This window comes from Thamnophis elegans, chromosome 2, assembly GCF_009769535.1.
Source record: "Thamnophis elegans isolate rThaEle1 chromosome 2, rThaEle1.pri, whole genome shotgun sequence".
Taxonomy (NCBI): domain Eukaryota; kingdom Metazoa; phylum Chordata; class Lepidosauria; order Squamata; family Colubridae; genus Thamnophis; species Thamnophis elegans.
The window spans coordinates 148,360,717-148,385,621 of NC_045542.1; positions in this window are offsets into that span (position 1 = coordinate 148,360,717).

Below are 24,905 nucleotides of genomic sequence, written 5' to 3' on the forward strand. Positions count from 1 at the left end.
GGAGGGGGTTGGGTCCTCGTAATCATTTGGAACCTCCCACACCACCAGTGGGGCCTCACCCTTTGCTCTGGCCAGGATTGCCTGATAGGGATAAAGAGAGTCAATGAGAATAGAAATGAATAGGAGAAAAACCACGATCAGAACTGCTGGCATCAGGCCTCTCCTAATGCACGCAGTTTGGCGTAGGCGCTAGTCAGTCTCCATGGTTGTGCCTGGGCGTTGGACGGGGGCGGAGTTTCCACGGTAGGCACGGTACGTTGCCCGTGCGACGGACGTCAGCATCCCGAGTGATGTCTGCAGGGGGCGCTGGTTCTTCACCACCTGTTCGTAAAGCGACAGCTTCCCGTGTGTCCGCAGAAGAGGTGGCGTTCCTCCTGGTGCTTCTGGAATGTGAGGCACAGAGGCTCCGCGGGGTCACTGGAAGCCTTCCAGTAAGCTTTCGCAGCCAATTTAAAACGGGTCCAGTGAATCCAAGGCCTAATTTCAGCTACCTTAACAACAAGGGGAGAAAAAACAACAACAGTATACGGCCCACACCATTTGCGGCCCAATAGTTTCTTCTACCAGTTCTTCACCCAGACTTCTTGTCCTGGTTGGAAGTTGTGAACTGGAGTTACAATTACATGAGGACGACAAGACAGAACATATTTTTGCAATTGGTGGATTATGGCATTCAGGGCTTGCAACTGTTTGAGCTTCACCATGTCTGCAAATTGGGGGTGGGCAACACCTGTGGGCCAAGCAAATTAGGAACCCTCCCATACAACAATTCAAACGGCGAGATGCCCAACTCCTTGGTGGGAGCGCACCTCTTTGCCAGCAACGCCATGCTGAGGGCATCCGGCCATTTGAGATGGGTTTCCCGACAAATTTTGGCCAACTTATCCTTTATGGTGTGATCTGCCCTCTTGACCCTCCCACCTGAACTGGGCCTTGACGTGGGTTATTAGCAGCACATACCTGACATTGAGAGCAAACAGCAGCTGTCAGGCTAGACAAATTGTTGATATAGACCTCCCTGAGCCAAGGTTTTTTTTTCTTTTTTTTTTAAAGCCATTTTTCCTAAGTGCAACTGCTTATGCAGGGATGAGACAGCGTCCCATGCCAACTGTTGGGGAACAAACACCCTTCTGTCCAGCAGAACCCACCACCCATCTAGTAGTTCCACCCCTATCGCTTCAGCTTGCTGGGTTCTGAGTGACTATATGATGGGGTTGTTCTTCCTGGGCTGGGGGCCACAGAGTGAGGCAGGTGGCCTGTAGAGAAGGGGGATCCAAAGCTGCTGCTCTGGCAACTCGATCAGCTTTGTTGTTTCCTCTTCCAGCTGTTGAGACCTCTTTTCGATGACCCTGGACATGCATAATAGCTACCTGCTTGGGGGCCCATACACTATCCAGCAGACGCATAATTTCGGCCATATTTGATGGCCTTTCCTCCAGCTGTGATGAGGCCTCTTTCCTTATATAAAACTCCATGGACTTGGACAGTTAGGAAAGCATATTTGGAGTCTGTGTAAATGTTGACTCATAGATCTCGTGCCAATTCCAAAGCCTTGTGAGGGCATGTAGTTCTGCCAATTAGGCACTGGTTCCTGGTGGTAGGGGCATGGCTTCCCGCACATCATCAAGGGTGACCACAGCATAGGCTGCCTTTCGCACGCCCTCATGTAGAAAGCTGGTTCCATCTGTAAAAAGGTTTGCATCTGGGTTGGAGAGGGGTTCATCCTTCAAATCTGAGCAACTGGCATAGGTTTCTTCAATGGTTTGTAAGCAATCATGAGTGATTTCAGAGTCTGGTTCAGGCAACAAGGTTGCTGGATTCAAAGCATATGACTGGACAAGCTTGATGAGGGGGTTATGTGTAATAAGCCCCTGGTATTTCAACATTCGTGGATTGGTAAGCCACAAATGACCTTTTTGGTCGAGGATGGCTCTGAGAACATGGGGGGTGTAGATGTCTAATTGTTGTCCAAAGGTGAGCTTATTGGCTTCCTGAGTAAGTAGGGCAGTTCCTGTCACAGTCTTGAGACAGGCTGGCCACGCTTTGGCCACCTGACTCAGCTGTTTGGAAAAATATGCAACTGGGCGATATCATGTTCCCAACTTTTGGGTCAGTACCCCAAGGCCATATTCTGCTTAATGTCCACAAACAACTGGAAAGGCCTGTCAAGTCAGGAAACTAGGAGCCTGAGTCACAGCATGCTTTAATTACAAAAAGCTATTCTGTTCCTCTTTCTCCCACCTCAAGGGTTCCTTTTCATTCCCCTTGGTAGCTTCATAGAGTGGCTTTGCTAACAATGCGAAATTGAGAATCCAAATGTGGCAAAACCCAGCTGCTCCCAAAAAGCCCCTTAATTCCTTCCTATTTCGTGGGGCTGGCAATTGGCAAATGGCCTCCTTCCCTTTCATGGCCCAGAGTCCTTTGTCCCTATTGGATGTCGTAACCCAAATATCTAACCTCCAACTGGACTAATTGGGCTTTGGTCCGAGAGGCCTTGTAGCCTTTCTCCTGTAGGAGGAGCAGTAGGGCTGCTGCATTGGCATGACAGGCTTCCTCCATCTGGCCTGTGACCAACAAGTCAGCTACATCTTGCAAAACCGCATCAGGTGGGGCAATGTCTAAAAGTTCCAAATCCATGGCTAATGCAGTTCCAAATAAGGTGGGGGAGTTTTTTCAAAGCCTTGATGCAAGCGTGTCCAAGCATATTGCTGCTTTCTGCCTGTGACTGGGCATTCGAAGGCAAACAAATGATGACTTTTCTGATGAATGGGGATTGCAAAGAAAGCATGAAGGGCCTCCTGTGAGATTCACGTCTCCTGAGGTAGCTTGGTAGGGGAGGGGATCCTAGGGCGGTCATCTTCCCTTTCCTCAGGGGGTGGAGCCCAGTCCCAGTTGGGGCACTCTCCTCTCCAGTGGCCATGTTCATAACAGATGGCACATCGGTTCTGTCCCAAGGGTGGGGCCCTGTTCCCCTCCCTAATTCCTCTTCTCTCTCCTGGCATAGTCATAATTGCTGCCACGAGCAGTTCTGCATTTTTCTGCATCTTTTAATCCTTTTTCCTTTCCTCCAACAAGTCCCTATTGACGAAAGTTTTTCTAGCCACTTCCATAAGCTCTTTGAGGGGCTTCCCCAGTGCCTCTTCCAGCTTCTGCATCTTGTGTCGGATGTCAGGGGCTGACTGAGAAATAAAGGCCATAGCCAGCATCCGAGCATTTTCAGGAAGGTTAGTGGTTAGCATAAAAAAAGCCTCGGGGCTTTCGGCAGAGTTTAGACATATTGGTGGCTGGCTTCCCTCCCAGCCGGACAGCCCTTATAATTAACTGTTGATGATTACGTAGCAGAGTCAGCTGGTGGGGGTCATAGGGGCTCCATCTCGGGTCCCTTGAAGGGAAGCGTTGCTCAGTAAAGTCAGCCAGATTGGTGAGAGCAGGGACATCAGGTTTTAGAATGTTAAACACTGCAATTCTAATCTTCTCCCTCTCTTCAGCATTAAACAGGCATTAGCTGTTGGAGATCTAGCCAAGTCCACAATAGTTTTAACCAGATCTGCCACCTCGTTTGGCTTAGCACTATAAGGTCCATAGTGAAGTTTCCAATTGAGCAGGTCAGAGGTGGTAAAAGGGACATATTGAAACAGGGAGGCTGTGAAGAGTTGGGAGGGGTCGCTTGGATGCGCCAGAAACTGATCCACTCTCTGAAGTGGGGCTGTCAAAAATAGGAGCAGTTTTGGCTCTGGTTTTAGCTGCCACCGACTGGTCCTCACTTGGTTCTGGCTTTCCTCCCACAGCCCCCAGCAACTGCTCTATCTCCTCTTCCTTCTTCTCCCAAAAGTCTGGTGAGCTCAGAGGGTCCCCATCCCCTGTCCCTCTGACAGGACTTTCTTCTGACATCATAGAGGTCACAACGTCCAGCCCTCGCTCTATCCACTCCACAGATGCTCGGCTTGTTGATGCCCTCAAGTCTCTTGAGCTACTAGGTGTAGCCCCCCTTGGCATGGTCGGGGTGAGGGTCGTGGTGATCCTCTTCCTCTTCTGACAACTCTTCTGGGGCACTAGCTAGGATTGGTGGTCTCTGCTTGGGACATTTGGGGTGTGCAACCTGAACAGCCATAAGAATACACTGTTGGTCTTTGCATTTGTTTTTTTAGCCAAGCTGTCTCCTCAACAAATTGTACTACACGTCAATACACTAACCTATGGACATTCAAAGCTATGTTGGGATCAAAAGTGCCTTTGTTGGGCCATCCAAAACCAAAAGTGGGCCATTCAGATTCACAAAACTTTTTAAGCTCATGCCTGCTCCACTCAATGCCATAATCCTGAGTCATATACCCTTCTTTAAAATGATTTAACATACATTGTAAGGGGGTCAATGGAACACTGCTGCCCCCACCCATGGTCCTCCCAGGGTACCAGTCAACAAAGATTTAGCAATCACCCCACACAGGCTCTGACCCAGGGTACCCGGTAAACACGGCCACCGTAGGGAAATGCAGTAGCCCCCCCCCTCAATCACACACACACACATACACTAGACAATCCACCTCCAAAACCTTCCACCTAGCGAGGGAGATCAGGCCTCACCTCCGGCTCAACAAGGAGTCTGGGCCTAAATAGGGTTCCCACAGTACTTGCCTCCTGTACTTGGCTTCCCTCCTGCGATGCTGGCCAGCCTTCAGGTGCCTGGTCTCTGGTCCTTCTCTGGTGGTTCTTGGAATTGCCAACCGCTGCTGCCGGAGCCCTCTGTCGCTGGGAAGTCCCTCGGATCAAGGGTCCGTTGGCGCCAGGGAGGTTCCCCTTGACAGGATGAGCCCCGACACCGGGGTGGGTCATTCCAGAGAGTCTCAAAGTCCCCTCAACTCCTGGCTGACTCGCCAAAAATGTTGCAGCAGATTGAGGTTTGTAATCTACTTACGAAAGACCAGGACTTGAGACCACGAAGGTGAGAGAAGCAGGTTTATTTGATGCATCGAGTTCAGCGTGTTCACAAACCAAAATCTGAACTGCCTGGCCTCTGCCCAGGATGCTACTTTTATGCCGTGTCCCACACTGTGCATTCTCAAGGCATTTCCATACACGAGACAAGCATGACATTTCGAAAAGCAGAAGTTCATTTGGATTGTTACAGCAAAGTACATAGGAGAAATACAAAAAAGAGAAGTTCCTATAATGCCTTAAGCTGTCAGCAGTTTTTACCTCTGTTCTATCTCTCACCTATGCCTGGCTTCCTGTGCCTCTCCTTTACAGGGTCTTGCCACACTGTTCAGCCCTATTTTTAATATTTATGAGGAAGTTGGAGAGAAAGTTCACTCCAGCTAAAAGTCAACTTTGGAACTCCAGGGCACTAGAATGAAAAGCCAAGCTAATATGAATTTATAAGGTCCATTCTATTAAGATCACCTAACCTGGCCAGCCACTGGTGGGTTTACCTGTGCACCCCCTCCTGCCAGTGTGATTTATTTGGGGGGGGGGCTATGGATGGGTGTTGACATAGACATTTGATGTGTATCTGAATATTAATTCCAGTCCTCTGGTCCAAGTGCTTCTTTGCAATTTTTGAGTTCAACCAATATGGCCAATTCCGCTCAATTTGTTTGATACCTTCCTACTGTAGAGTGTACTGAACAGAGAAGAACAACCCAGATGATTTGGAGACTGGAGACTACAGCATATAAACAGTTGCAGGAACTGGGTATGTCTAGTTTAATGAAAAGAAGGATTAGGGGAGACATGATAGCAGTGTTCCAATATCTCAGGGGTTGCCACAAAGAAGAGGGAGGCAAACTATTCTCCAAAACACCTTAGGGCAGGACAAGAAGCAATGAATGGAAGCTAATCTAGGAGAGAAGCAACCTAGAAGTAAGGAGAAATTTCCTGACAGTTAGAACAATTAATCAGTGGAACAACTTGCCTCCAGAAGTTGTGAATGCTCCAACACTGGAAGTTTTTAAGAAGATGTTGGATAGCCATTTGTCTGAAATGATATAGGGCCGTGATGGCAAACCTATGGCATGCGTGCCAGAGGCATCACTCAGAGCCCTCTCTGTGGGCACGTGCACCGTTGCCAGCTGCTCTTCTGGTTTCTGGCCAGCTGGTCTTCGCGGGGGCTGGAGCACCGGAAAACGGCCAGAAAATGGCCAAAAAAATAGTCACAAAACAGAGCTGTTTCCAGGCCATTTTGGGACCAAAAATGGCTTGAAAACCAGCCCGGAAAATGGCCTGAAAACTGCCCCAAAATGGCCAAAAATAGACATGCATGCACTGCCCAGCTAGTCTTTGGGTTTCAAGCGCTCCAGCATGCCGACACATGCACATGCATGCATGAACGTTCCAGTTTGGGCACTCGGTGCTGAAAAGGTTTGCCATCACTGGTATAGGGCTTCCTGCCTGAGGAGAGGGTTAGACTAGAAGACCTCCAAGGTACCTTCCAACTTTGTTATTCTGTACATCAGGTCTAGATAAAGTTGTTGGTCGTTGGTTACACTTGGCTAATAAAGTGTTGCAGTGTTGTGTATTTATAGAACGCTGTAATTCTAGAGCTTTGATTAGTGTATCAGCTTGATGCATGTGGAGCTAAAGGACAGTTTTTGATTTGGCCAGCTGGATATTCTAGGAACTGTGATCCTAACACATCTGGAGAATGCCAGGTTGAGGAAAAAATCACGTATTCAAAACCTACATGTCCTAACTGTACCTACTGTAACCCTATCTTTTAATTCTGTTTTTTAATCTTTGTTTATATTTATGCTTTTATGTTTTGTGACATATTTTTATTGTAAGCTGCCCAGGATTACTTAGATGAAATAGACAGTAGAGAAATGTGATGAAAGAATGAATAAATGAATAAGCTAATGAATGAATGTCACATAGGTCACCATATAATATAAACCCTAGATATTATTAGGCTTTGAATTACCTGGGTTCTCTGTTCTGGGTTGGAATCTATCTATCTGTCTGTCTGTCTGTCTGTCTGTCTATCTATCTATCTATCTATCTATCTATCTATCTATCTATCTATCTATCTATCTATCTATCCATCCATCCATCCATCCATCCATCCATCCATCCATCCATCCATCCCTGTCTGTCTGTCTGTCTATCTATCTATCTATCTATCTATCTATCTATCTATCTATCTATCCATCCATCCATCCATCCATCCATCCATCCATGTCTGTCTGTCTGTCTGTCTATCTATCTATCTATCTATCTATCTATCTATCCATCCATCCATCCATCCATCCATCCATCCATCATCCATCCATCCATCCATCCATGTCTGTCTGTCTGTCTGTCTGTCTGTCTATCTATCTATCTATCTATCTATCTATCTATCTATCTATCTATCTATCTATCTATCTATCTATCCATCCATCCATCCATCCATCCATCCATCCATCCATCCACCCATCCACCCACCCACCCATCTATCCATCCATCTCTATCTATCTATCTATCTATCTATCTGAACATGGTGGCTCAGTGGCTAAGAAGCTGAGCTTGTCAATCAGAAAGGTCGGCAGTTCGGCGGTTTGAATCCCTGGCGCTGCGTAACAGAGTGAGCCCCTGTTACTTGTCCCAGCTTCTGCCAATATAGCAGTTTGAAAGCATGTAAAAATGAAAGTAGAAAAATAGGGACCATCTTTGGTGGGAAGGTAACAGCATTCCGTGCTGTTACGGTGTTGAGTCATGCCGGCCACATGACCATGGAGATGTCTTCAGACAGCGCTGGCTCATAGGCTTTGAAACAGAGTTGAGCACCGCCACCTAGAGTCAGGAATGACTAGCACATATGTGCAAGGAGAACCTTTACCATCTATCTATCTATCTATCTATCTATCTATCTATCTATCTATCTATCTATCATCTATCTATCTATCTATCTATCTATCTATCTATCTATCTATCTATCTATCATCTATCTATCTATCTATCTACCTACCTACCTACCTACCTACCTACCTACCTACCTACCTACCTACCTATCTATCTATCTTGTATGTTGCCCATCCTGCCTAGAGATGATTTATACTATTGAATGATGACAGCAGTGTTTCAATGTTTGCAGGGTTTTTTTTTTACTCCAGGAGAATGTTTTGGAAAGGTTTTATAAAGAACCTTTTGAAACACTAATTGTTTTAATATGACAAACATGCACAGGTTTTTATAAGAAAAACACTACTTAAATTAAACTCACAAGCAGAGGTTTTGTAAGGAAGCATTTCAGCCATGAGGCTAAATCATCACATGGAGGTAAAACTAAGGAATAGTAAACGAAGCATTAGGATAAAACACCAATAACCTGGTGATGTCATATCTAGGAATGAATACAAAGGGTGAATGCAATTAAATGGGGATCTACAATGTGATCCCTGCACATGAGCAAATGTTTAAGAAATGGAGGTGAAAGGATCCAATCTGGGTCACCATCACCAGAGACAAATGCAGGGGTCTTCAAACTTGGCAACTTTAAGACTTGTGGATTCAACTCCCAGAATTCCTCAGTCAGTCAATTTGGACACCCCTGGGGTACAGCCTGGACTTGCCAATGTAAATAGTAGAGACCTGCCATTTTAGAGGAGATGAGGAAAAGGAAATGTACATTTCTAACTGGGTCTAGCAAGCAATTTGCTTTATATAATTCTGATTCAGTATTAGAATGGAATAGAGCTGGAAGGGACCTTGGAGGTCTTCTAGTCCAACCCCCTGTTCAAGCATGAGAACATATATTGTGTCAGACAAGTGACTGTCCAGTCTCCTCTTAAAAACCTCCTGTGATGGAGCACCTACCATTTCTTTTTTTTCTGAACAGAACTTTTTTATTTTTCTTTAAAAAAAAACACAAATATGTCATCATTTGTCAATCATTAAGACATTGAAGTACAATTTTTTTTTGTTGTGTGTACCCCTCCCTCCCTCCACCCCCCCACCCCCCCCTCCTCCTTCCCCCCCCGACTTCCCAGAACCCGTACACGGTATGGATTTTTAACTAACACAGTCTAAAATCTATTGAGAAAAAAGAAATAAAGAAATTAATGACATTCTAGATTGACCTTAGCTTCTTCTTACTGAACTGACTTTTAACAGTTTAAATCATTTCTGATCTTAAGCATAGGCTAACTGGAATTTCTTAGTCCCGTATTTATTTTGTATATAGTCAATCCATTTTTTCCAGTCTCGTTTATATATCTCATTTGAATGATCTTTGAGATATGCCGATATTTTAGCCATTTCAGCTAAGTTTGTTACTTTCAATGTCCATTCTTGGATTGTAGGCAAGTCTTCCTTCTTCCAATATTGCGCCACCAACAGTCTTGCTGCAGTTATCAGGTGCAGAATCAAATTGGTCTCTACCACTGTAAAGTCAGTACATATACCTAGTAAAAATAACTGAGGACTAAACTTTATCCTTGTTTTAAAAACATTTTGCATGACCCACCATATTTTTATCCAAAATGCCTTAACCTTTTGGCAGGTCCACCATATATGATAATATGTAGCATCGAGAGAACCACACCTCCAACATTTAGGCTGTACATTCGGATACATAGAAGCCAGCTTTTTAGGATCTAAATGCCATCTATAGAACATCTTGTAAAAATTTTCTCTCAGATTTTGAGCTTGTGTAAATTTCACATTTCTTACCCAGATTCTTTCCCATGTATCCAACATTATTGGTTCCTCAATATTTTGAGCCCATTTTATCATACAATCTTTAACTAATTCTGTTTCCGAATCCATCTGTATTAATACATTATATATCCTCTTTATATGCATTAAGCTTTGATCTCTTATTTGTTTAAACAGATTATCCTCAACTTGAATAAAACCAATTTTTTGATCTATTTTCCACCTAGCCTGTAATTGCCCATACTGGAACCATGTTTGAACTACCTTCTCCTCTTTTAATACCTCTAAAGATTTTAATTGTAATACTCCCCTTTCCGAGGTAAGAAGCTGTCTGTAAGTAATTCTGTCCTGTTTTTGTGCTGTATTCATATTTTCAATTGCGTGTCTAGGAATTGCCCACATGGGTATCTTGTCATTTAATTTATATTGGTATTTCTTCCAAACCCGCAATAAAGCATTTCTTAAAATATGACTTTTAAAATTCTTATCCAATTTTTTGTTGAATAACAGATAAGCATGCCAACCAAATACCAGATCGTGTCCCTCAATATTCAATATTCTATCATTGGTTAAATGAATCCAATCACTAATTACAGATAATGCCACTGCATCATAATATAGTTTTAAATTAGGTAGTTTCAATCCTCCTCTCTCACTTACATCTTGCATTATTTTCATCTTTACCCTCGGCTTCTTTCCTGCCCACACAAATTTGTTGATACCCTTCTGCCATTCTAAAAGGTTCGCATCTTTTTTAAGTATAGGTAACATTTGGAAAAGAAATAAAAATTTTGGTAAAATGTTCATTTTCACTGCCTCTATCCTACCCAGCAAAGATAAGTGCAATTTCTCCCATTTTTTCATCTCTGTCTGTATGCTATGCCAAAGTGGTTCATAATTATGCTTATATAATTTCCCATTTGAAGTTAAAATGTTAACTCCAAGATATTTGACTTTTTTAACTACCTCACATCCTAGCATCACTCCTAATTCTTCCTTTTGTTTAATATTCATATTTATAGCTAATATTTTGGTTTTTCCTAAGTTTATTTTAAAGCCCGACACTTGACCATATTGATTAATCGTATTCATTAAAACCATACTGGATTCCTGCGGTTGTTCCAATATTATGACCAAATCATCCGCAAAAGCGCGGACTCTATATTCTTGCTGCCTAATCTTGATCCCTTTTAAACCATCCAAGCCCCGTATTTTATTCAACAATACTTCCAAAGTTATAATAAACAATAATGGGGACAAAGGACAGCCCTGTCTTGTACCTTTTCCAATTTGAAAAGAGTCTGTTAAACTTCCATTGACTATGATTTGTGCTGTTTGCTGTTGGTATATTGCTTTAATTGACTGTAAAAAATTATCTCCTATCTGCATTTTTTGCAGTATCTTCAACAGAAATTGCCAGTTAACTCGATCAAAGGCCTTTTCAGCATCCAAAAATATAAACGCAGCAGGGATCTGGTTGTTCTTTCCCAAATATTCTAATGCATTAATAATTAATCTAACATTACTTTTCATCTGTCTCCCTTGTATAAAACCTGTTTGGTCCGTATGTATCAATTGTTGAGTGACCAACATTAACCTATTTGCTAATATTTTAGTAAAAATTTTATAATCTACATTCAGTAATGAAATAGGTCTATAATTTTTGGGTTGAGTAGTATCTTGATCTTCTTTGGGTATCAAAGATATAAATGCTGTCTTCCAAGATGGAGGGACTTTACCTTCCGTTTGAATCATATTAAATAATTCTCTAAGAGGTTCTACCATTTCTAACTGTAAGTTTTTATAGTAAACCGCTGTCAAGCCATCTGTACCTGGTGCTTTCCCTGACTTTAATTGCTTAATTACCTGCAGGATTCCCCCGAGGTTATTGGTTGATTCAATTTTTGCCTGTGTTCTTCTCTAACTGAAGGTATTTTCTCTTTGTCTAAATATTTGTCTATGTCTAAACCATTAATTTTATCCCCTTTATACAGTTCTGTAAAAAATTCTCAGAAAGCCTTTTGAATCTCTTCCTGTTGAAACACCTCCTTCCCTCTGTAAATCAGTTTAGATATATTTCGAGTTTTCCTTTTTTTCCTAATCTGATAAGCTAACCATCTGCCAGGTTTGTTTGCATTACAAAAGTATTGTGTTTTGCATATAATAAATTAGTAGCTACCTGGTCAGAGATCAACATGTCAAATTGAGATTTTAATATGTTAATAGCTTCCTTAACCTTTGTATCGTCTGGGTTCATTGTTAACTCCAGCTCTTTTCTCTTAATTTCCTCTTCCAGTTCTGTTCGTTTTAACCCCTTGCTTATTTCTATGTGTTTTATTTATATTCATCAAAACTCCTCTCATATACGCTTTGCTGCGTCCCATACAAATTCCATAGATGTACCCTTATTCATATTCAAAACAAAATATTCAGATAGTAATTTTTTACAATCATTAATATACTTTTCATATCTAAATAAGTTTTCATTCAATCTCCAAGACCTTCTTGCCTGCACTACCCTTCCCAACTCCATCCAAACTGGGTTATGGTCCGAAAGGACCCTAGCTGCAATCTTTGTTTCTTGACCCTAGAAAGCAAATCATTAGTGGTTAGAATAAATCAATCCTTGAGAGGGATTGATGCCTGTCCGAGAAGAAGTGAAGTCATATTCCTCTGCATTTCTTTCTCGCCAAATATCTCTCAATTCAAAATCATCCATAATGTCAAAGAAAGATTTGGGTAACTTTGCTCGCATCTTGGTATTTAGGCGGGAAATCTTCTTATCTCTCTTAGTGTCTATCACTCCATTCCAGTCACCCAATAGTATACAGGAACTATAGTCCCACTGTACTAATTTAGCATGAAGATTTCTATAGAATCTATCTTGCTGTTGATTGGGAGCATAAATTCCCAAAAGTAATGTCTTTTTCCCTTCTAAGATTAAGTCTAAAGCAATATATCTTCCGAAGGGATCTGCTTCTATTAATTCAGCTTTCATATCTTTTCTTAAGTATACAACTATACCATTCTTCTTTTCCATAGCAGAAGCTGCAAAATGTTGACCAAGTTTTGAGTTGATCAAATATTTTTGATCAGTTGACTTGATATGAGTTTCTTGCAAACAAATTACATCGTTCTTAAACTGTTTGAGATAATGAAATATTTTCTTCCTCTTCTGTGGAGAGTTCAGTCCGTTGACATTCCATGTTAAAATCTTAGTTGTCATCTTTGGTTGGTTGAAGCATTTTTAGAGCTTCCTGCACGGCCTGTTTAACCTTAGGTCTAGCTCCTCCCACTGCTTCCAGATTGTTATGTGTAGTTCCTTGATCGATGGCCGATGATTGTTGATGCTGTTGCTTTTTAGCTTGTTTCTCCATACGTCTAGTAGTCATGCGGCTAGGTCTTGGTTCCATAGCACCTTGCACTTCTAGAGAAGAGAGATGCTCCATCTTGTCTGGTGGTTGTGTAGTTTGCTGTCTATCCTGTCCTTCTTGTGGTCTTTCTCTAGGTCCAGATGGTGCAGGGTGTCCGGCCTTCAATATATTATAATAAAAATCTCGGGCTTTCCATACAGAGTTGAGGCGGGTACCTTTGCTTATCAAATGTAAATATGATGCCGAATGGTGCATCCCATCTATACTGTATCTGACGATTTCTGAGTTCTTCGACCAAAAAAGCGTAGTCTCTCCTGGCTCTTAACATTGGAGGTGGTATCTCTTTCAAAACAGCCAGGTCTTGACCGCCAATTTGAAGCTTAGTGTTATAAGACGCTTGCAGTACCATATTTCTAAGCTCTCTTGTAGTAAAATATATAACGATGTCTCGAGGAAGCTGCTTCTGCTTTGCCAGCCAGGAGTTAACGCGGTAAGCTTTGTCAATTTGCCAGTCTTGGTTGGTCCCTGGTCTTCCCATCAGGCGGTCAAAAGCTTCCGATAGGATCTGTTTCAGGTTCTCCTGTTTCTCCTCACGCAGCCCCCTTACTCTTAATGCGAACTCCATTTGTCGGTACTGTATCATAATAATTTCTTTTTCAGCATTTTCCACTTTTTGTTCCACCACCTCTGTTTTCAATGTCAAGTTAGCATTGGCATCATTAAGAACCTCTAGAGTATCTTCCACTCCAGAATATGTTCTGTTAATACAGTTACAAGACTCAGCATGTCGTCTCTAATTTTATCAACCTTAGCCTCAAATTTCTCATACAGCTCCTGTTTGAGTCCTTTTATTTCACTTTTAATTTCTTCTTTCATTTCTTTTATTTCCTCTTTTCTCTCCTCTCTATTATCTCTAAATTTATCTTCCATTTTAATTGTCTGTGCATTAAGAGCCTCGCTTAGATTACTCAGGAAAAATTCTTTCGTTAACACATCCCCAGCAGGGGGCGTAGGAAGCGGAGGCTGCAGCTTTGTGCCAGGCACTGAGGATGTGCCCCTGGAAGTAGAGGGTGACGACTTCAAGTTAATATTTGGTTTTGAGGCCATTTCAAAATTTATCTGCCTGCAGTTAATAAAACTCTATTGCCTGAATATGCAGCTTTAAGTAAAGAGGCTTTTATTTTGAAGTTTAAGGCTTGGCAAAACTTTCAGTGAGTAAACATTGTAACAAGGACCGTTCAGCAGATTCATCACCATTTAACTTCCAGATAAGCAAGGTTAATGAAGGAGTAAAATTCTTCTATTGTGAAACCAAAACATATGATAAGCAATCTCTTTTGTTTTGAATTCTTGTGAGGATTAGCAAAAAGTGTTCGTTATTACCGGAGAAAACCAGCCTGCTCGGCGCCATTTTAAAAGCCTCTGAGTAAATAATTTTTCGGAGGAGAAAAAGAAAAGAAGCTAAAATGTTGATAAGCAATTATTGTCCACGCAGTAAACGGATTCAGCTCGTGATAAGATTAAATCAAACAAAACTTTGAGCAGAGTGGGGGAGACCTACTTGTCCTGCACAAGGCAGTTTGAAGTTCCCAGCACGGACAGCCGTTCTGCCTTGGGCTAGCCCCCCTTTCCTTGCAAGCACAAAAGCTGCAAAATCGAAGAGCATTTGCCAGCAAAACAGTTTCTTCTTTCCTTCTTGCCTGAAGGATAAGAAAACCTGATAAGACGTCAGATGGAAGATCCTCTAAACAGGTACGTAGCCAGGAATTCGGAGGCAGCTGATTTTTTGCTGCCACCACCAGTAGGCTCCTCCCAGGAACCGAGCACCTACCATTTCTGAAGGCAAGTTGTTCCACTGGTTAATTGTCCTCACTGTTGGGAAGTTTCTCCTTAATTCTAGGTTGCTTCTCTCTTTGATTAGTTTCCAACCATTGTTTTTTGTCCTCCCCTCTGGTGCTTTGGGGAATAATTTGACCCCCTCTTCTTTGTGGCAGCCCCTCAAATACTGGAATACTGTTATCATGTCTATACAGGCAGTCTTCGAATTATAGCCACATTAACCCCAACATTTCTGTTACTTAACAAAACATTTGTTAAGTGAATTTTGCCCTGTTTCATGACCTTTCCTGCCATAGTTGTTAAGTGAAACAGTGCCGTTGTTAAATTACTGACACAGTTGTAAAATGAATCTGGCTACCCAATTGACTTTGCTTATCAGAAGGTTGCAAAAGGAGATCACATGTCTTTCTGGGACATAGCAACTGGTATAAATATGAGTTAGTTGCCAAGTATCTGAATTTTGATCATGTGACCATGGGGATGCTAGAAAGATCATAAGTGTGAAAAATGGTCATAACTCACTTTTTTCAGTGCCATTTTAATGTTCATTAAATGAACTGTTGTAAGTTGAGGACTACATGTATTATTTTATTCTATACCTCTAGACACACATGATAGTCCTTTTATTCTGTACCTTACTCTATATTTGTGGTTCACCCCACAGCCTTCTCCTTTCTTTATTTGAAGCTCTCCCCATTTCCTGTCTCCCTCCGAACTAACTGTTGCTCCTGACTAGTTGGACTCCAAGCTATAGGAATTATTATTTCTAGTATGGCTTTCTTAGTTAGCCTTTCGTGACCAATATCAGGGATCCTGATTTTTGTAACAAAAATTTCCTTCTGAATTCTCTCTTAATATTGGTTGCTTTGCTGATGCTATTCTTGATCTTAACCAAAAGGCTGAGAAACTATCTATATCTATATCTATATCTATATCTATATCTATATCTATATCTATATCTATATCTATATCTATATCTATATCTATATCTATATCTATGGCTATGGCTATGGCTATGGCTATGGCTATGGCTATGGCCATGTCCATGTCGATATCCATATCCATATCCATATCCATATCCATATCCATATCCATATCCATATCCATATCCATATCCCCATCCATCCATCCATCCATCCATCCATCCATCCATCTATCTATCTATCTATCTATCTATCTATCTATCTATTGTGTCACAACCCCTGGTATGCCCAAATATGGGAGGAGCATACTGCTTCCCTTTTCTGTCTATCGCTCACTCTGGGAGCCATCCAGGCAGAAAGCCATTTTTTATGTTGCCTTGTTACATTTGTGTTACATTTGTGCTGATAAATAAATAAAGGGAGACTAGTATAGATCTATTTCAAGCTATTTAGCTCTCATCAGCTAGCCATACCCTTACTGGGAATCGAACCTGGGCTGTATTACATATTAGGCAGTTATATTAGCCACTAAGCCACTCGCCTCGAGCAATTTCAACCAAACTTGATACACAGATGACTTACTCTCTGGAAACAAATACTGTGGGGGTAAGACACCCCTAACCCCTCGGGGTGAGTGGCTGTCCATGTGTGTGTGTTCCATCATACCTCTGGAACACCTGGGCTGCTGAAATGAAAAGGTACCCCACAAAAGGGCTCCCTCTAATACAGGATTGGGATAAATACATACCGGGGCTATGCCGGGTTATCAGCTAGTGTTATATATAGTTAGTCCTCAATGTAGGATTGGCCACTAAGTGAGTTTTCGAAGTTATGACAAACTCTCCACAAAGGTACTTATGACCTGGTCCCAAAGTTATGATGCCCCCCCCAGCCACGTGACTGAATTTTGAGTGCATGTATGGCCATTTGCAACATTCCATAGTCACATGACTGTGATTCATGATGTTTTCGGTGAAAACTGGTTTTTTACTTCTAATTTTTGGCAAAAATACACCATAGCAAACAATAGCTTCGTTTAACAACTGCACATTCACTGAACCACCCTGGTGATTTGCTTAACAACCGCTGCAATGGAAGGTTGTAACATTGGGTTGGTCACATGTTTTACAATCATCACGACCATAATCATACGATCATGTGACCATAATAGGCAGGCTCAATCATAAATTGAGGACCTTTGTATATGGAGTTAAGTAACAGTTCTATTATTAGATATTTTATTTTATCTGGCTTTATGGTTGTAATCAAATATTGTTTGATTGGTTGATATGCTTTGCTGAATTTCTTGGTTTGTATTGGTCTGATAGAATATCTCTGTGAGAAATGGAAGACACTTCTGCACTGCAGCTCAAAGCTGATAGACTGTCTTGGGCCCAGTAGATAGAAATGAACCTGATGGAAGAAATCTATTTCGTATTTCAAACTCTTCCTCCACTTTGACCTTGGCAATGTCCAAGGAGTCCATTCAGCCCGATTGGTGGATTCTCCTGTTTCTTTACCTATTTCATTCATGCTGTGAAAGCAAAAACCCATCACGCTCCTTTCATGGATGGGTTTTTGTCAGCCCTTCAAAATAGAACAGACTACGAAACCAAAGTTATGTGGGTCAATATTACTTTTATTGTGAAGCTATAGGAACAGAATCTTGTAAGTCTAAAGACACATTTTAGAGGGGTTGAAGAAAAATAACAGCAAGGCATCCTTTAATGGAAATCATGGACATGCCACCAAAGTATATGAATCACTGCAGGGTCTGCCATATCACCCAATAATACTGCCCATCCAACCAATAGAGAATTCTTTTTTGTTTCTGTATTGTTCATTTGTCTTTTGGCTTGTTAAACTCAATGACAGCGTTCCAAATATCATGCAGAATTAAATCAGAGTCAAAGGCAAAACTATGCTTAAAGTTCCAATTTAATAAGGTAGGCATGTTGGCATCGTGCTATGGAATCCCAATTCTGGAAGTTACATCAGAATCCCACCAGTTAAAAGTTCATGATCTTGTCCCCACACCCACTGTCCATCACATGGTTCAATCTTCTTCTTCCATGCTAGGACCTACGCCCAACTGCTTCCGATCAGGTGCAAAGGTTTGGGAGACAAAAGATGACCTTGAGCTTCTAGAAATGAATTTTTTATTGTGAAAACAACACATTCTACCCCTTGCTAATTCCCCCCCCTCCCCGTAATGAGAGTGTGACAGGCCAAAGATTCTTAAAGGAACCGCTGCAGGCCTGACACTCAATTTAATAATAGCTTTTTTTAAAAAAAATGTCCTGTTCTACCCCATCCTACCAGATTTCCTGGAACAGGAAAATCTTTGCATTAGTGTTGATTTGCTTTGGTGTTGGGCTTAATTTGCTGACCTTTGCTTCAGTTGGGATGATGTGAAATTCCTCTAATAGAGGAAACCCGTTCTTACATTGATTTATTAGGGTCAAAATATATTGTTGATGATGCTCCATTTGCCCTGTAAACCAGCACATGCTTTTGGGAGTAAGTCCAATTAACTCCAATTCCAAGGTGCAAAACAACAGGATTACCCATTCCCCAATTACATTCCCCTAGAATATGAAATAATAATGCCTTTTAACCCTAAATTCTTTCACACTGCACTTGGGGCAGAAATGCCTAGATACTTCCTTCGCCATATGCCCAATAATGTTTATCTTTTGATCTCCCACAATTTAAGGTTTTTTCTTCTTGACCCAGCCCCCAGCCTCATTTCCCAGCAAGGGGGCTATGGTCTCCTGATTCCATCATCAAGAAGAAAAATAAGGGGAGGCATTTTCTGGAATATTTTTTATCTTTGTTTGTATTCATGTGTAGCAGGGGTGGGTTTCCTGCCAGTTCTAATCTCTTCTATAGAAGAGGTTCCACAAATCTACAGTGCCATTCAGAACCAGTTTCAGCTCCCTCCCCCTGCTCGTTCACATATCATCAAGACGAAGAGCGAGAGGAGGAATTCTGGGAGTTGAAGTCCACAAGTCATAAAGCTGTCAAGTTTGGACATCCCTGGGAGATTTTTTTCTAAAGGGTTAGGGATGCAAGGGTCTTGTAACTGGACAGCTTTAAGACTTGCGTGCTTCAAATGCAGAGTTTCTGAGCCAACATTTTGGTTGCTAGGCAAGAGCGTTGTTAAGTGAGCTTCACCACATTTTACAAGTTGGCCATGCCCACCCAGTCACATGGCTGGCAAGCCACTCCCACCCAGTCACATGGCCATCAAGCCACTCCCATCTGGTCACATGGCTGGCAAGCCACTCCCACAAAGCAGGCCACACCTACAGAAGAGGTTCTAAAAAAAATTGAAACCCACCACTGATGTGTAGGTACAATAGGATGGACTTTTTTATATGTTCACTTAGATTAAATAGAGGGATAAGAAGATAGGTGGGGATTGGTACTTGATGATTCCCATCAACAGTCAAAGTGCCAATTGCTTGAAGATATCTCTCCACATCAGCTTTCTGCAAAAACATGCCCACTTTCCTGAGCTTCCATCTCTTGTTGTGGTTGTCTTGCAAGCGATAAATTGAAAACAAATGTCTCATTTTTGTCAGAAAACAGCTGGCGCACTGGAGACCTTGGGGTTCGATCTTCTTCTTCACTTCCATTCATTCTAGTGGCTTTGTTCCTCTGGAACTACATAGACTCTGTGGTTATATCGGACACACGGTTGCTGAGCCCATGAGTCTCGGTTGCGAAAGAAGTACCAGAGCTGGAGAACACATAAACAAACAGTTTTAATTTGTGTTATTATGATGGTGGCAACTCATCAACCTCAGCAGCAAAAAAAATTTCAAATTTTAAATTATAAGGTAAAGGTCCCTCTCGCACATATGTGCTAGTCGTTCCTGACTCTAGGGAGTGATGTTTATCTCCGTTTCAAAGCCGAAGAGCCAGCACTGTCTGAAGATATCTCCATGGTCATGTGGCTGGCATGACTAAATGCCGATGGTGCATGAAACACTGTTAGTTTCCCACCAAAGGTGGTTCCCATTTTTCTACTTGCATTTTTACATGCTTTTGAACTGCTAGGTTGGCAGAAGCTGGGACAAGTAATGTGAGCTCACTCCGTTCCTCGGCACTAGGGATTCGAACCACCGAACTGCCGACCTTTTTGATCGACAAGCTCAGTGTCTTAACCACTCACTGCATCCCTGTATTATAAATATGAATGATTTAAAATATTATAATATATATTGTATATAATTATATATAATATAATAAAAATTATAAATTATTTTTTAAAAATATTAAAAGTTACAATTATAAATGATAATAAGTTATTAAAATTAAAATTACAAAAATTAAGACCTGGCTCTACCAATTATCATGGGAGTCTGAGAGTATGAGGTAACCCTGGAATGGCTGGTATTCTGAGGGCACTCCTGCTCCCTTGTTAATCTTCTTTTTAGCCTTCTGAATTTTTAACTTCAACTTTTACTTCTAACTTGTGTGCTTTGACTTGTTTTTAACTCCATTTTAATGCAGGTGTTTATATTGCTTTATGCCACTGTTGTGAACCACCCAAGTGAGATGGACAGTGTAGACATTTAATAAATAAATTATTATTGAGCAGGTGTTTATGGATCACTTACCATAACTGGGAGACCAAGGAGGAGGACCAGTGCCAATAGAGCAGATAAGAATATAAGAAAAATGGCCCATCCTTGCAAACAGGGGGGATTTGATGGCACATTGCTGTCTGTAGGGAACAAAGAATGAAATAAAACAATGTATTTTAAAAATCGTCCATTCCTTTTTTTTAACTTCCTGAAATCTAGGAACCAGCCACCTGCACAACCTAAGGTATTCTATGATCCCATGATTTTGATAGCCGCGTCAACTATCTTGCCATAGTTATCGAATCATTGTTTGTTTATGTTAAATCTGTATGTGTCATCTCGCCTACAAGGTGACACTGCTTCCTCCAGTTTTCACAGAATTATTCAATAACAGTGAAGTGCTCAGTGGAATAACGAAGCTGGAATTTTAAAAGAGCAATCTTAGAGGAAAACAAGCGGAAGATATTAAACCCAGGAGGAATACAGTAGAATAGCTTCAAAAAGGAAGGAGACAATCAAACAGGTTAAGAATCATTGGTATGTTGTGATTTCTATATTTTTTTAAAAAAGGATGTGAGGGGGACCTGGCTATGACATCTGTCACCCCATTGATGACCAGGTTTGATTCGGCTGATCGGTTGGCTAGTTGGGTGTCCCCTTCCTCCCTCACTGCTCCATGTGTGTCCCTCCCGAAGCTGTGGCTTGGTGGAAGAATATATATAAAGGTAAAGGAGGAGAGCCTGTTGCTTAGTGGCTAATATAACTGCCTAATATGTAATACAGCCCAGGTTCGATTCCCAGTAAGGGTATGGCTAGCTGATGAGAGCTAAATAGCTTGAAATAGATCTATACTAGTCTATTTATTTATCAGCACAATTGCAACACAAATGTAACAAGGCAACATAAAAAAATGGCTTTCTGCCTGGATGGCTCCCAGAGTGAGCGATAGACAGAAAAGGGAAGCAATATGCTCCCTCCCATATTTGGGCATACCAGGAGTTGTGACACAATACATATACATATACATACACACACAAACACACACACACACACACACACACACAGAGTCAAGGAATACCTACAAATTTTACTCCACTAGTCATTGCCAACTATAGGGGGCAGTATGCACCTCCATTTCAAGGCTATTCCAAGGCCAGCGCTGTCCAAAGACATTTCAATGGTCATGTGGCCAACATGACTTCATGGAACTCTATGTCAACTCCCAACATTGTCATAGTGAGAGAAGGGGGTGAGCTCATTCCATGCATACTGTCAGCTGAAGTCAGATCTCAGATTACTGCAGCAGGCTTGGAAGGGGTGCACCTCATTGGGGAATGTGATTTATTACACAGACTGAGAGGAGGGGAGGGTTAAAGTTCAACTATAACTCAAAGTTTAGACCTGACTGTGAAAAAAAATCTTGCCTATATGCTCCTAATAAATGACTAGTTTTGTATTGAAACTTGACTCGATATTCATGAATCAATTAGGGCATTTTTAGGAAACTTTACATACTGTTACCTTCACACCAGTGGTAGCTATTTATCTATTTGTATTTGCATGCTTTCGAACTGCTATGTTGGCAGGAGCTGGGGGGCAAGGACAGGAGCTCACTCTTGCTGCATAGTGCTGGGATTTTGAACCTGGGCTGCCAGCTTTCAAACCAACAAAGTCCAGCTGCTTAACCATTGAGCCATGGGATTTCTATAGGAGGCTAAAAATAAGGACTTTGGAGGATGTCTCTAGAAGGAGAAGATCAAGGAAGTTCTTCTGCTTAGCAAAATGTTAACCAATCACAAAAATAAGGCAGAGCTCGGTTCATGTTTCAGTTCAGTTTGTTTCACAAAAGAAGCCCGCTGACTGGTTGGCCATTCAACCATGGCTGTTCAACCATGGCCAAATGGACCAAGCAGTAGGTGAAGGAATCTCCAGCCAGAATAAATAAATATCAGAATATTGAATTTTGAGATTCAAAGGAGTTTTAGCTTTTCACAACCCCCTCCTTGCAATATTTAAAACAACTTGGGGAAAGCCAAAATGATTGGTGATGGACAGATGGATATAGTCAATACATGGCAAGGTCAGGCAAGATTCTGCACCAGTTTATGCAGTAGTCATTCCATGAGCATCTAAAAGATAATGCACTGGTTGCTGGAACAGAATACACACCTATCACTTCTGGAATACAATGGGTGATATCATTTATAATCCATAAGTGATATGTGAAGTACAAAAAAGTAAAAAATAGTAACCAAAGCAAATTAAAGGCATATAGAAAAGAAATACAACTAAAACTATTTTATACCAATTTCAGTCCTTTACATACCTTTCTACCATTTTCAAACATATTCATACAGTGCTTCATACTTTATGTTTTTTAAGCTTCTCATCAGTCCTTTTCAAATTCTTACCAATAATATGCAGTCAAATTTTGTCTTACTCTATGAATACTGTTGACTGATTCCTTCTTTTTTCCTCTTTGTTCTAAGGTTATTCTTGTTTCATAACACTCATTCTAAGTACCCCATTCTTATTTCATTGTACTTTTTAATTTTTTTCCACATACCCATTTCTGACTTCCATATAACTGAAGAAAAGCATATTTTTAGTTGCAGAAATGTTGCTTCTTTCAATCACCTACCTCATAAACATTGTACCAGAATCTCTGCATCTAAAATTTTCTCCATCCATGTTTCTCTATGATAAATATTCTACAGAAGCCTACAAATGTATCTACTTGTTAGTTTTTACACTTATTAATAACTTGCAATCATTCGCTCCATTTTCTCTGAAAGGACAACTAAATTGGATTTTGATGCATTAATGATGCCTTAATTTTCAGATCTACACTCTTGCTGCATCATACAATTCAGCTAACTTTCCTTGCAAATGATTAAGACTCTCAGCTGTCAGCATGGCATCGTCTATATATAAAGATGTACTCATGCATATGTCATCAACTGAAACACCTCTTAATGTCACTACCAACTTCCTGATATATTTGTCCATAAGTACATTCCAGAATAGAACGGATACTATACATCCTTGTCTTGCTCCTTTTTCACTGTTAATTATTTACTGAGTATATTCTGCTCAGTGGTGAAATTCAATTGTTTTTTATCACCAGTTCTGTGGGCATGGCTTGGTGAGTGTGGCTTGGCTTGGTGGGCATGCAAAATCTCAATTCCCACCCCATTCCAGGGGAAGGATACTGCAAAATCTCCATTCCCACTCCACTCTGGAGCTAGCCAGAGGTGGCATTTGTCGGTTCTCTGAACTACTCAAAATTTCAGCTACTGATTCTTCAGAATCTGTCAGAACCTGCTGGATTTCACCCCTGATTCTGCTCCTCATATTGCAGACTATGTTCATATTGAATCATTATTCAAATTATTCCATCCAGGTAACGTAGAACGACTAGGAAGAAAGACGAGGTCTGATATTTCTCCATGGCAGAATATAGTTTTTAAAGAACTAAGAGTTTTGTGAGAATTCCATCCATCAATTGAACCAAGGCACTTAGAAGACTGTTCTTCTAAGGAGAAGGAGAATACTACTGAACATTATTTGCACCACTTTCAAAAAATGGATTTTAAATGACAGTTCCAACTCAGACCTATTTGACTTACCAGTGCTATTAGGTGAGGTGTAAAAGGGTAAATTAGTGGCCTCTGGTGCATTTTCTGTGGCGTTGTAAGTTACACTGGCATTTATTGTGGCTGTTGAACTGGGCGTGGTTGTTGGGCAAGTTGTCTTTTGATGGATGGCTTCTGGAGTCAAAGTTGCAGGAGTGGCATTAATCTTCTGAGGCCCAGGAAAGCCTTGAGGAGGCTTGTCCTTACTGGCTGTGGCTGTGTGCGGATGGTGAGATCCTGGAAGATGGAAAAGAAAAAAAAAATGGGTACCATTTGTCCTAAATCAACATTACTCATCATTATTGTATCCCCAAGCATCAAGGATTGTTTTTAAGCCTTGTGTTTGGTCTTGGACTATAAATAAAATTTTGGCTTGATTTTAAGCCTTTTGATTTTGGTTTATTGGTATGGTGTTATCCCTGGGAATAGAGGTGGCATTCAGCCAGTTCGGACCAGTTTGCTCGAACCAGTAGGTGGGCGAATGACCCACTTACCCGCTCTGGCTCCTATTTTTGATGCGCAAGCAAAGCGCATGCACTGAAGCATATGCGCTCACAGTGGCGAACCAGTGAATCCCACTGCTTCCTGGGAGTAATTGATCCAAAGAAGACCAAAGATGGAAGGAGCATATTGAACCTTTTGTATAGCAGAAATGTCAACATCCAAGAGAGCTGAGGAAATATCGAATTACCAGAAGCCCTTGACCATGATAACTTTAATGAAATGAACAGCCTCTGCTTTTTAGAGTTTAGGCTGTTTGAAGATGAAGTGAGGGCTCTTCTGCACAGATCTACAGAGAGGCGCTAAGGAAAGAGAGTTTCTTCGTTAGCAATCTCTCCCAAACTCAGACTCTGTGATGGTTGTTTCTAACCATCTAAAGGTAAAAGTTCCCCTTGCACATATGTGCTA